Raw genomic sequence first — 13,363 nt, forward strand, 5'->3', positions numbered from 1 at the left:
TGTACGTTGTGAACAAGTAACATGAATGACACTTCATAAAATTAAATTGAACTGTACTGGATTTAACTAAACAATATTCACTACTTATTAAACCAATTTTTCTTTAAATTATGATATATTGAAGAGAAAAGTCAGTTTTACTTAGCTTTTCACAGAGCAAACATGGACAGAAATAGGCGATTTTTAAAAAATCAAAAAATTGAAATATTTCATTGAATTAGTTTTTTATTAAAATAAACCTATTTAAAATTAAATTTGAAATGACGACAACTTAATGTGAAAGCCTAAACTTACTATAGTAGCCTAAATTTACTATAGTCTATTAGAATAAATTAAATTAATTTTAAAAATAATATTAAGCAGTTCATCTTTGCAACCAAGCTTTAAAGAACGTCAAACCACCGAGCTGCCAGAAGTCACTGGCTAAGCACCTGGAAACAGGGTTTGTTGAAATGCTAAACCAGCTTTTGACATCAGTAGACTCTTCTGCAAGTGCAGACAGAATATTTTCTTTTCTTTATTTCAGTTTATTCAACTAGTTCAGTCAATAACTAGTTTAATTCAAAGTTAAGAAACCAACTGGGAGCTGAAAAAGCAGAAAAGCTTGTTTTTTCCTTTCAATATCTGAATAAAAACCAGGTATGCAAGGATGAGATCTACTAGCTCTAAAATCCTTAAGAGTATAATGACCAGAAACAACCAGTTCAATTTACTCACTTATTTAACAAAGAACTGATTATATGTAATTGGCAGTTTTAAAGGCAACATATGTTTTGATAAACTTTTTTTTTTCTTAATGACAGGTTTTAGAGTAGCAGCTGTGTTAGTCTGTATTCGCAAAAAGAAAAGGAGTACTTGTGGCACCTTAGAGACTAACAAATTTATTTGAGCATAAGCTTTCGTGAGCTACAGCTCACTTCATCGGATGCAAAGCTTATGCTCAAATAAATTTGTTAGTCTCTAAGGTGCCACAAGTACTCCTTTTTTTTCTTAAGTATCCAGCATTTAAGTGAGTTTTATTTAGCTAATTTAAGAATCATTAAATTCGGTTTTTTGTGCATTTTAATTAAATTTTTATCTCTGTCGAACAGACCTTGACACATATCATAAGTAAAAAGCGCCTCTCTCTTACCAACAGAAGTTGGTCCAATAAAAGAAATCAATTCACCTACCTGCTCTCTCTTTGTAAAAAATTTATCATTGAGTAAATATGAAATGCATCCTTCACTATTTTCTAATATAATAATAAATGTGAATAATCATTTACATAAATGTGTATCAACATAGTGTATCCTCCTGGTTAGAAAAAAGAGAAAAAAATCCTCCTGGTTAGAAAAATGAAAAAAAAAAAAAAAAGAGAGAGAGAGAGAGGGAGGCACCAAATGCAATAGAGGCTATATTTAGTTGCAAATCAACATGTTTTAATGGTTACCAACCAATGAGAATCGATTTAGTTCCGGGGTGGGGGGTAGAGAACAAATGCAAAACAAGATTAAAATCAATGATCAAGATTTCCTACTTGCTGATTTAAATCATTATTAAAATCAGTAATTTAAATCAATCCACCCTATATGGATCTTGATCTAAAGCCCATAGATGTCAATGGAAAGACCCCCTTTGATTTCAATGGTGGGGGCGGGGGACGGGAAGGGGAGGTTGCCATATATTTTCTAAGGGAACAAGACTGGACACATATGTCAAGTCTCACTCACTGGATGTGACACTCACATTAGCATGCTATCTCAATCTCACAAATTTTGAGTAAAGACTTAAAGATTTAAAATGTTTTTACTCAGGTGCTGAAAGAGATGACAAACAGCATTTGTAGGTTTGGTCACAAAATAGGGTGTATGGAAAGTTGTAATCAATTGCAAGAGGATATTAGTCCTCTTGCAAAACGGAAGTGCTTCTGTGCAGCTAGAGCATTCTATACTAGTGAAGCCAAGTATGCACATGAGAAGCTACATTTGAAGGATGAAACGTTAAAGATGGCAGCTTTTGTGAATTTGATATTAGGGAAAACTGCATTTTTGAACAAGCTGAGCATGTTGTTGGCAGATACTAGCGCATGTTCAATCTCACCTGAGATAGAGAAGCTGCAAGAGGAGTTTGTTGATCATCAGTTGATGCAGAAATCAGATAAACCTCAGTGTGTATGGGATGAGGCAGCACTACAAATCGACACAGATAACACTACTGTGCAATATAGGATGGACACTGCGTGGGCATCACTTAACGTCAGAAGGCTTACTCATCTTCTGGACTAGATGGGACATTGTCCCCTATTATCCAAATGAAGCGGGCAAATCCTGAGCCATGTTTCAAGTTTGAGCCACCAAAAGAAAAACCACAAAGGCGCCACATGACAATATAACAAAACACATGAATAAAATGTGAAATCAAGCTAGATATTACAAGAAATGTGGAATCTGAATACTTTCTGTGGTTTGTTAGCTTCAAATTAATTCAATTCAATTCAGTTTATTTATTTTACATTTATTTGATGGATTGTTTTGTTGTGTGTTATTTTAATTTAATTTTAATTAATTTATTTGCATTTATTTATTTTGGAATCAGATTAAATTAGTTTGCTGTAAATGTAATATGAGCAATAATATACAAACCAAATATTTGTACTGTAAATATTTTTTCAAATGAATTATTATTACAAGGTGACATGCAAAATAAACATTGTTCTACTGAAAAAAAATGGGGGGTTTGTAAGGCTTATATAAAAACAGTTTATTTTTGAATATTTCTCTTGTTCTGTCCACTGACTGTTTGCCTAAATAATGGGGTTATTAACTCTGGTCCTCAGGAATCTCCAACCATCCAGGTTTTTATTCCATCCAGCAAATAATTGTTTTTATTAAAATCCACTGGGTTTGCACTGCATATAAAATTTTAGACTTTAATATGAATTAGGACATTTCATATGCAATATTAAGCAGTATACATTTTAAAACAAACTATTAAGTGCTGGCTGGATTAAAAACCTGGACTATTGGATGTAGCCAAGGACAAAAGATGGAGACTCACTATTTTAAGCATACCGTATATACTTGTTCATAAGCCGAATATTTTTGGTTAAAAAGTGACGCATCAAAGAGCGGGGGTCGGCTTATAAATGGGTCTACACCAAAATTTGATGATTTTAAAAGCTAAGAACTCATTGAATTGAATATCTAATACATTGTCGTTTTATTTACCTGTAGCCTCTGTAGGCATGGAGCCCTCTGTTTCCTGCGGCCGCGGTTTGCCATTCCCAGCCACTTCCCGCAGCTCCCGTTGGCTGGGAATGGCAAACCGCGGTTGCAGAGAACTGAGGGCTCCATACCTGCAGAGGTTCCAGGTAAACAAAACGTCCCGACCCACCAGTGACTTACCCTGCTGAGCCGGGAGCCAAAGTTTGCCAACCCCTGAAATATACGGTCGGCTTATGAAAGGGTCATACAGTCTTTACCATTTTTACTTATCCATCTTGGGGGGAGTTGGCTTATAAACGAACCGGCTTATGATCAAGTATATATGGTATATCTACCAATGTGATTTATGCCACCATGTGCCAGCAATGACCCTCTGCCATGTACATTGGTCAAACCGGAGAGTCTATACGCAAAAGAATAAATGGACACAAATCAGACATCAAGAATTACAACATTCAAAAACCAGTGGGAGAACACTTCAACATACCTGGACACTCAATTACAGACCTAAAGTCGCAATTATTCAACAAAAAGACTTCAAAAACAGACTCCAACGAGAAACTGCAGAACTGGAATTCATTTGCAAATTGGACACCATTAAATTAGGCTTGAATAAAGTCCCCCTACTGTTACTCACACCTTCTTGTCAACTGTTTGAAATGGGCCATCCTGATCATTACTACAAAAGTTTTTTTTCTCCTGCTGATAAAAGCCCACCTTAATTTGATTACTCTCGTTAGTTGGTATGGCAACCCCCATTTTTTCATGTTAGATATACATCTATATCTATATCTTCCTACTATATTTTCTACTGCATGCATCTGATGAAGTGGGCTTTAGCCCATGAAATCTTATGCTCAAATAAATTTGTTAGTCTCTAAGGTGCCACAAGTACTCCGTAAAAACAACGAGGAGTCCTTGTGGCACCTTTATAGACTAACAAATTTACTTGGGTATAAGCTTTCGTGGGCTAAAACCCACTTCATCAGATGCATGCAGTGGAAAATGCAGGAGGAAGATATATATAGCAGTACATGAAAAGATAGGATTTGCCTTACCAAGGAGTCGAGACAATTCCATTAAAATGGGCTAACGTCAACAGTATGAAAAATCACTTTTGTAGTGGTAATCAGGGTGGCTCAAACAGTTAACAAGAAGATGCGAGTAACAGGAGGGGCAAATTAGCATGGGGAAATTAGGGTTTTTTGGTTCTTGTAGTGCCCTACCATATTTTCCACTCCATGCATCTGATGAAGTCGGGGTTTTAGCCCATGAAAGCTTATGCCCAAATAAACTGTTAGTCTATAAAGGTGCCACAAGGAGTCCTCGTTGTTTTTACGGTTTTAAGAAATGACCTAACACACCATCTGAAAAGTCTCATTCTTGGGCCTTGAATCTCAGTCTTTGGGGCTGTAAATCTCACTCTTAAGGACAGCTAACCTTTGACATCTCTGTAGACCCATATTTAGAGACTTGGAAGAACCTTTCCACCTCCAACAGGAAGACATTCTTCCATGTGAATAATTTAATCTTCTACGTGAAAGACACAGGTGAGCAGGAAATCCAATGATAGAATTTTAAAACTACTTGAACAAAGTAGTGGAGTTAACAATTAATACGAAAAGGAGACAACAAAAACAAGCTGGGGGAGCTAATGTCTTTTACTGGACCAACTTTTGTTGGTCAGAGAGAAGCTTTTGAGCGACAGAGCTCTTCTTCAGGTCGGGGAAACGTACTCTGTCACAGCTCAGTGTAAGCTCAAAAGCTCATCTTTCTCACCAACAGAAGTTGATTCCATATTGATATTACCTCACCAACCTTGTCTCTCCGATATGCTCGGACCAACACAGCTACAACTACACTGAATACAACAATAAAAAGTCATCTTTAATGGTTGTCAAGTGTCACTGAAAGCTAAGCTAACAATTAAAAATAGGTTACACTAATACTGTTGGCAGACATACTGCCATCAGAGAGCAGCAATAGATCCAAAATATCAACTTTTGGAGAAATTGAAATGTGAGCTAGCAGTAGAGTGAAAACAAATCAAGTACTTAAAACAAATCAGAATATTTAAATCCAAATGAGATTTAAAATGTATCTCCTGAGACATAGTTGTAAATTAATTTCCATGGGCCTGATTATCATTTACACCAAAGCCCCTTCACACTGCCCTGTCACTGTAAAGGAGATTCAGGCTGTTAATTTCACTAATACAAACTAATTATAATTTAAATTAATATACAGTATATTATATTGTTTCAGTATGTTACACATTGAAAATCTTTATTTTTCATCACCTATTCATGACATCCTGGGCAGTAAACAGCCTATAACATGGTAAAGTTACATTCAGTACAGAAATTGTGTAATCTGGGATCATGGAGTGGCTGTTTACACCTTTTAAAGAATTAATCATCATAATTCCACCATAACTTAACCCACAAATCATGTACAATTTTGTAATGGGGCTGGTGTATCAGGCATGTACAGGTATCTCTGCAATCAATTTTTCCTCCTTTTCTTTTTTTAAAAAAAAAAGTATTGCCAGCCTCTCTCAGCAGCCTGAGATGTACAAAGATTGCTAGATTGCAAGGGCTGGACCAAAAAAGCCAGAAGACTTGTGCCAAGATTTTCAGTAATAAGAGCCTAAAATCCTTCTAAATTCATCTTTAGGCACCTAAATGAGTGACTTGATTTTCAAAAGTGCTGATCACCTAGCAGCTCCTACCAGGTACTGGGCTTTATTCCTCTTTCTGTCTCTGGCTTGTTGTGTGAACTTGGGCAAATCACATAGGGGAAACTGAGGTCCCTTGAGCCTATGTGAAAGGGGGACATAATATAGAAAAACCCCTCCTAAAAGTGACTTGCAAAGCAGATCCCTCCTGACAGGACAAATCTGAGGAAACTTTGCATGTCAAAGCTCAGAATTCTTGTCTTCTACTTCAATTTTTTTTCCCTGCATGTAGCACTATCTGATTCTATCATTTTAAGGTTTCAGGTAGCAGCTGTGTTAGTCGGTATTCGCAAAAAGAAAAGGAGTACTTGTGGCACCTTAGAGACTAACAAATTTATTTGAGCATAAACTTTCGTGAGCTATAGCTCACTTCATCGGATGCAACTTATCATTTAAAGCGCCACTTGTTTTAAAGCGCCACTTGTTTTAAAGCGCCACTTGTTTTAAAGCGCCACTTCCCATTTCCCTCTTTCAGAAGCTAAACCTGTACCTATGAGGAAACGGTTCAGTCTGCTGTTAACCCCGGCTAGACAAGCTGTTCTTTATTGTGATTATACCTAAAACCAATTTTAAAAACTTAAGTTTAGTTTGCAGTTTTTTAAAGTTATTATACAACAGGGGAAGGCACTTATTGCTCTATGCTTTTAGCAATCTTTGTATTTTACTGTGTTTCATGATACCCATGGAGTTTTAGATTTGATCATTTTTGGCCATTGGCTGGGGCAGTTACAGCACCAAGTATTTTCTTTTAAGCCCTGGTCTACACTAGGAGTTGAGGTCGAATTTAGCAGCGTTAGATCAATTTAACTCTGCACCCATCCACACAACAAAGTCCTTTTTTCAACATAAAGGGCTCTTAAAATTGATTTCCTTACTCCATCTCCGACAAGGGGATTAGCACTGAAATCGGCCTTGCTGGGTTGAATTTGGGGTACTGTGGACACAGTTGGATGGTATTGGCCTCCAGGAGCTATCCCAGAGTGCTCCATTGTGACCACTCTGGACAGCACTCTCAACTCAGATGCACTGGCCAGGTAGACAGGGAAAAAGCCCATGAACTTTTGAATTTCAATTTCCTGCTTGGCCAGCATGGCATTCAATAAGTTTTAAACTTTTAAAGTGCTGTCTGGCCTTGTCCTTCTCTCCTCCACCACCCCTCTTGGGCTACCTTGGCAGTTATCCCCCTCTTTGTGTGATGAATAAATAAAGAATGCATGAATTTGAAGCAACAATGACTTTATTGCCTCTGCAAGCAGTGATCGAACGGAGGAGGGGAGGGTGGTTAGCTTACAGGGAAGTAGAGTGCACCAAAGGGCGGGGGGGTTCATCAAGGAGAAACAAACAGAACTTTCACACCGTAGCCTGGCCAGTCATGAAACTGGTTTTCAAAGCTTCTCTGATGCGCACCGCACCCTCCTGTGCTCTTCTAACCACCCTGGTGTCTGGCTGCGCGTAACCAGCGGCCAGGCGATTTGTCTCAACCTCCCACCCCGCCATAAATGTCTCCCTCTTACTCTCACAAATATTGTGGAGTGCACAGCAAGCAGTAATAAAGTGGGAATACTGGTTTCACTGAGGTCTAACTGAGTCAGTAAACTGCGCTAGCACGCTTTTAAACGTCCAAATGCACAGTCTACCACCACTCTGTACTTGCTCAGCCTGTAGTTCAACAGCTCCTGACTACTGTCCAGGCTGCCTGTCTATGGCTTCATGAGCCATAGCATTAAGGGGTAGGCTGGGTCCCCAAGGATAACTATAGCCATTTCAACAACCCCAACGGTTATTTTCTGGTCTGGGAAGAAAGTCCCTTCCTGCAGCTTTTGAAACAGACCAGAGTTCCTCAAGATGCGAGCATCATGTACCTTTCCTGGCCATCCCCCGTTGATGTTGGTGAAACGTCCCTTGTGGTCTACCAGTGCTTGCAGCACTATTGAAAAGTACCCCTTGCGGTTTATATACTCGCCGGCTTGGTGCTTCGGTGCCAAGATAGGGATATGGGTTCTGTCTATGGCCCCACCACAGTTAGGGAATCCCATTGCAGCAAAGCCATCCACTATGACCTGCACATTTCCCAGGGTCACTATCCTTGATATGAGGAGATCTTTGATTGTGTTGGCTACTTGCATCACAGCAGCCCCCACAGTAGATTTGCCCATTCCAAATGGATTACAGACTGACCGGTAGCTGTCTGGGATTGCAAGCTTCCACAGGGCTATTGCCACTCGCTTCTCAACTGTGAGGGCTGCTCTCATCTTGCACCTCAGAGCAGGGAAAAGCAAGTCACAGAGTTCCATGAAAGTGCCCTTACGCATGCGAAAGTTTTGCAGCCACTGGGAATCGTCCCAGACCCGCAACACTATACGGTCCCACCAGTCTGTGCTTGTTTCCTGGGCTCAGAATCTGCATTCCACTGCCTGAACCTGCCCCATTAGCACCATGATACCCACATTGCCAGGGCCCATGCTTTGAGAGAAGTCTGTGTCCATGTCCTCATCACTCTCGTCATTGCGTTGACGTCGTCTACTCGCCCAATTTCGCTTTGCCAGGTTCTGGTGCTGCATATAATGCTTGATAATTAGCGTGGTGTATAATGTGCTCCTAATTGCCAAAGTGATCTGAGCGGGCTCCATGCTTGCTGTGGTATGGCGTCTGCACAGAAAAAAGGTGCGGAACAATTGTCTGTCGTTGCTCTGACGGAGGGAAGGGCAACTGATGACATGGCTTACAGGGAATTAAAATCAACAAAGGGGGTGGCTTTACATCAAGGAGAAACAAAAACAACTAACATAGAATGGCCCCCTCCAGAATTGAACTCAAAACCCTGGGTTTAGCAGGCCAATGCTCAACCCACTAAGCTATCCCTCCCTCTGGTATTTCAGGCAGGACTGAATCTCCATTAAAGTTTTCAAGGTGCCCCTGACAGACCTCACCAAAACGATTGTTGGCCATTGATTTCACGGAGGGAGAGGGGAGCAAATGAATACAAAACAAATCTGATCTATTTCTTGTTTTGATCCACTCCATCTATCTTCTACATCTTTGGCTGGCAGCAGACGGTGCAGTAGGACTGCAAGCCATCCACATCTCCTGGCTGCTTGGCAGAAGATGGTGCAATAGGACTGCTAGCCATCCTCATCTCCTGCCTGCTCGCCATAAGATGGTACAATAGGACTGCCTGCAGGACTAAAGAGAATGACCTGGTCGAGTCACTCCTAATTTAGTCCCTGTGCCCATGTATGCCCAAGTGCTCCTGACCGACCTTACTGAGGTAGCCAGGAGCACCTCGGACACGATGAGGATAGTTTTCAGGCCTATTGCAGTGTCTGCTGCCATAAGGCAATGGGTTGCTGCTGCTGTGTATCAATGCAGTACCGCATCTGCCAGCACCAAGGAGACATACGGTGACAGTGAGCTGAGCGGGCTCCATGCTTGCTGTGGTATGGCATCTGCACAGGTAACTCAGGAAAAAAGGCGCGAAACAATTGTCTGCCGTTGCTTTCATAGAGGGAGGGAGGGTGGGTGGGCGGGCCTGATGACATGTACCCAGAACCACCCAAGACAATGTTTTTTGCCCCATCAGGCATTGGGATCTCAACCCAGAATTCCAATGGGCAGAGGAGACTGGGGGAACTGTGGGATAGCTACCCACAGTGCAACACTCCGGAAGTCGACGCTAGCCTCAGTACTGCGAAAGCACTCCGCCAAGTTAATGCACTTAGAGCATTTTGTGTGGGGACACACACAATCGACTATATAAAAACGATTTATAAAAAACAACTTCTATAAATTCGACCTAATTTCGTCATGTAGACATACCCTTAGTGTGTTTTCATATTTGTTAAATTAGATTTTAAGAAATTAAAGTTAGTTGCTGACTAAATTTAAAGCAATTTTTTTTAAAATGAATAATTATTTTAGGTGCTTTTGTGAAGCTGAAGTTTTCTAATTAAAAGGGAAGTGAACAAAAACTAGATGGTGCCCTTAGAGATCTTGTAAGATTTATTTAAGATGGAATTTCAAGTCCCCAGGTGACATCCTGGCCCTATTTAAGTCAATGAGAGTTTTGCCATTGACTACAACAGAGCCAGGATTTAATGTCCATCTCCCATTTAAATAAACAAAAACAGAAATATCAGGTCCTGATTTCCCTTTTATCCAGGAGGACTTTGGAAATATTCATAGGAATTGAATTGTGACACCACAGCTGGGATGTTGAAACCTGAGCTCTAATTCTCTTAATCACTCCGTTGGAAGGGTGGTTGATACGCAGGGTAGAAGAAATAAAATCCCACCTCTGATGTGTTCCAAATCCAGCAGAAAATAGATGCAAGTTGAGCGCTGATATTTCTAATATAAAGAGTAAGATTCGCCCACCCCTTAAATCAATTGATCAATCTTTGAAACTCTCTTTTCACTAAAAAGGAGAAGTAAAAGTTTGCTCTGTTTGTCTTACAGCTAATTTTTAAGTGCACCTTTTAGCTTTGCTGTATCAAGACCCTGTTGGTACATTTGCAGCTGAATTATGAACATTGCAGGACTCTCAAATATGTTTAAGCCATCATACAGTATGTCACTGCGGTTATCTAGAAAACTATTGCATATGTGCTAATGTTCCACCATTACTTAAGAGTGTATTTTCTCTCACTAGACACCACAGCTAGACTTCTGCGCTGACTCAGCTGGCTGCTACTGTGAATTTTATGACCAATATTTGGTCAAAGCTGTGAGGATCTTGGAAGTCTAGCAGAAATACTTGTGTTATTCCATTAAATTCTCACAGGATTCCCCAGACAAAATCATTGCTTAGGTCATACAGTTGAATTTTTTTTTCTCTTTTCCAGAAATGTGTATCAATGTGGTTATATCAACGCTGCATGTCAGCAGCGATTACAGTAGAGATTACTGGAAACAACATATACCAAGGAAAATGAACACCAGTGGGATTAATATTTTTAAACTTTTAATTAGTTGATAGGTGAAGCAACATGAACACTATGATCCAATAATAATGTTTAAGTACAATAACAGGAGACAGAGTTGTGTAATTGACAGACAACTGATATCAGTGAAGTGTTGATAGTTAAGGATACGATTTAGTCAGGGAGGTTGCGGAAGTCATGGAATCCGTGACTTCCAGCAACCTCCATGATTTCAGCCTATGGTGCTCTGGAGCTGCAGGGTTCCCTGCCGCCTACGGGGGCCAAGAGTTATGAGGTACCCCTTTTGCCTCTGGCAGTCCTTGGAGCTCCAAGCCACAGCAGATGATGGGGGAACCCGGCAACTCCCAGCCCCACAAGCGACAGGGGAACCCCGGGAGTTGCAGGCAGCAGGGATACCCCGCAGCCCCCAGCTGCTGCAGGCGATGGGAGGGGGGCCCTGGAGCTCCAACATAGAACTTGCAGTGGGGCACTCCGGAACTCCTAGCCGCCACACAGCTGCCCAGCTGCAGGCGGTGTGGTGACCCGCAGATCCCATTTTGTCACAGATATTTTTAGTAAAAGTCACAGAGAGGTCATGGCTTCTGTGAATTTTTCTTTACTGCCTGTGACCTGTCTGTGACTTGTACTAAAAATATCCATGACAAAAAAGATTGTGATATAAGCATATCCTGAAGTGGAAGCAAAAACTATACATCTGTAAACTAAACTTAGACACCAAATGAGTAGTTTAATCATAGAAAGGCTGCAGATAGAAGAATCTTACGGAAGAGGATAATTAAGTGAATCTGAAAGTAATTACACTTAAAAATGCAAACACTATAGCATCGAAGTTCAACAGTTAACAATAAATAATAAGTAAACAGTAACATTAGACTTTGCTGCACATCTCGCATATTTATGTCCATGTGATACAATAGAAAGAGTAATATACTATATTAAACCACACATTTAACGGGGTGCAGATTCAAAAATAATAAATATGTCCAACACAGCAAAATTAACACTTCTACCAGAACTTTATCTTTCGTGTTGCCTGACTATTTTGGAATTTAAACTGTAAATGAACACACTGTATCAGCTATAGGCATGAACAAGAAGAATGAAACATATCATAAATTGAAAGATAGGCTCAATGACGTTGTTTCTAATAGATTTTTTAATACTATTGAAAGGAACTACTCTATCCTGACAGGGATTGGACAAACTGGGACCACTTTCACTTGTTTCCCAACCTAATCTTTGCTAAGATTCAGAAAGTATTCACCAAGATCCCTCCAAAGCACACTTGCCCCAGTAAAGGTCTTCTCCCAGGCAGCCTGTTCTCTCACCTGCTCCAAACAGAGAATGAACAAATGAATAAATAAATAAATACCTAGCTCTTATCTGGCCTTCTTCATCAGTAGATCCCAAAGTGCTTTACAAAGAGAGGCCAGTTTCATCATTCCCATTTTACAGATGGAGAAACTGAAACAGACTGGTGAAGTGACTTACCCAAGGTCACCCAGCAAGCCATGGCAGAGCTGGGAACAGAGCCCAGGTCTCTATCCAGTGTTCTGTTCTCTAGAACATATTGCCTCCCACTATGTATCCCATTATCCACTGCACTGTTAGTAACAGCTGAGCAATGGGAACCCCAACACAGCATCCTGCAACTACGATTGCACTCACTCATTCTTCCCTGTAACTCTGAAACTTCCTGGCTTAGTGGGCTTAGAAGAGCTCCCTCACGTATAAGTACCAGACAGCCTCAGAATGAATGGAAATGCAGCAGCATGACTCAGCAGAGGAGTTACTGAGTTTGAACATGCAACTGCTGCCACGGGATGAGGATGAAAAATGTGTAAAATGACCAAGGCTCTGAACTAGAAACTGCTGCAGAAGGATGTGATCTTCAGAGGTGGGGAACTATGCCTCTGGAGGGTAAAGAAAGAAGCTGGACAGGGAAATGATCAGAGAAATTCTTTAGAAATTTATCTGAACTAAATCTTCATGTTGTTGGTTCAACCACCACTAAATCCTGATGGAAAAACATGATAAAATAATCACACAGCTTAAATTGTAAACATAGGACTAAAGAGAACTGTAGAAGACAGTCTGAGGGTACAGAAGACTGTCAGGAACAAATTAAAAGAGGGGTATATATATTGTATAGTTTATACAAACTGAATTTGAAAGAAACTTCAAGAAACACTGCAGACACCCCTACAGTTGAACAGTAAGCAGCAAGCATATGCTCCATCTCATTTTTGTGGCCACAGTCTCAGTACAAATACCAGAATCAGGGAAAGTATCTTACTTAGGGTGGCCGCTCACATAATGGACTTTCTGGTACTTCTGAGAATGACACGGGCCTGCCTACGCCTGTGTGATACCGGACAAAACCACATCTGGTTTTGTCTCTGCATCAGACAGTGGGGCTTAAAACTAAACAAATGGCTGCCTAATTCTATTTTTGAAGAGGTGGATATTGCTACCACATC

General features: G+C 40.3%; 1 protein-coding gene across 3 annotated transcripts in view; it reads right to left on the minus strand.

Annotated features, from left to right (window-relative positions):
* Nucleotides 1–13,363, minus strand: part of SH3KBP1 (SH3 domain containing kinase binding protein 1) — a 368,642-nt gene that overhangs the window by 186,620 nt on the left and 168,659 nt on the right. The gene's annotated exons all lie outside the window — the stretch shown is intronic.

The sequence above is a fragment of the Dermochelys coriacea genome, chromosome 1 (assembly GCF_009764565.3).
Source record: "Dermochelys coriacea isolate rDerCor1 chromosome 1, rDerCor1.pri.v4, whole genome shotgun sequence".
Lineage (NCBI taxonomy): Eukaryota > Metazoa > Chordata > Testudines > Dermochelyidae > Dermochelys > Dermochelys coriacea.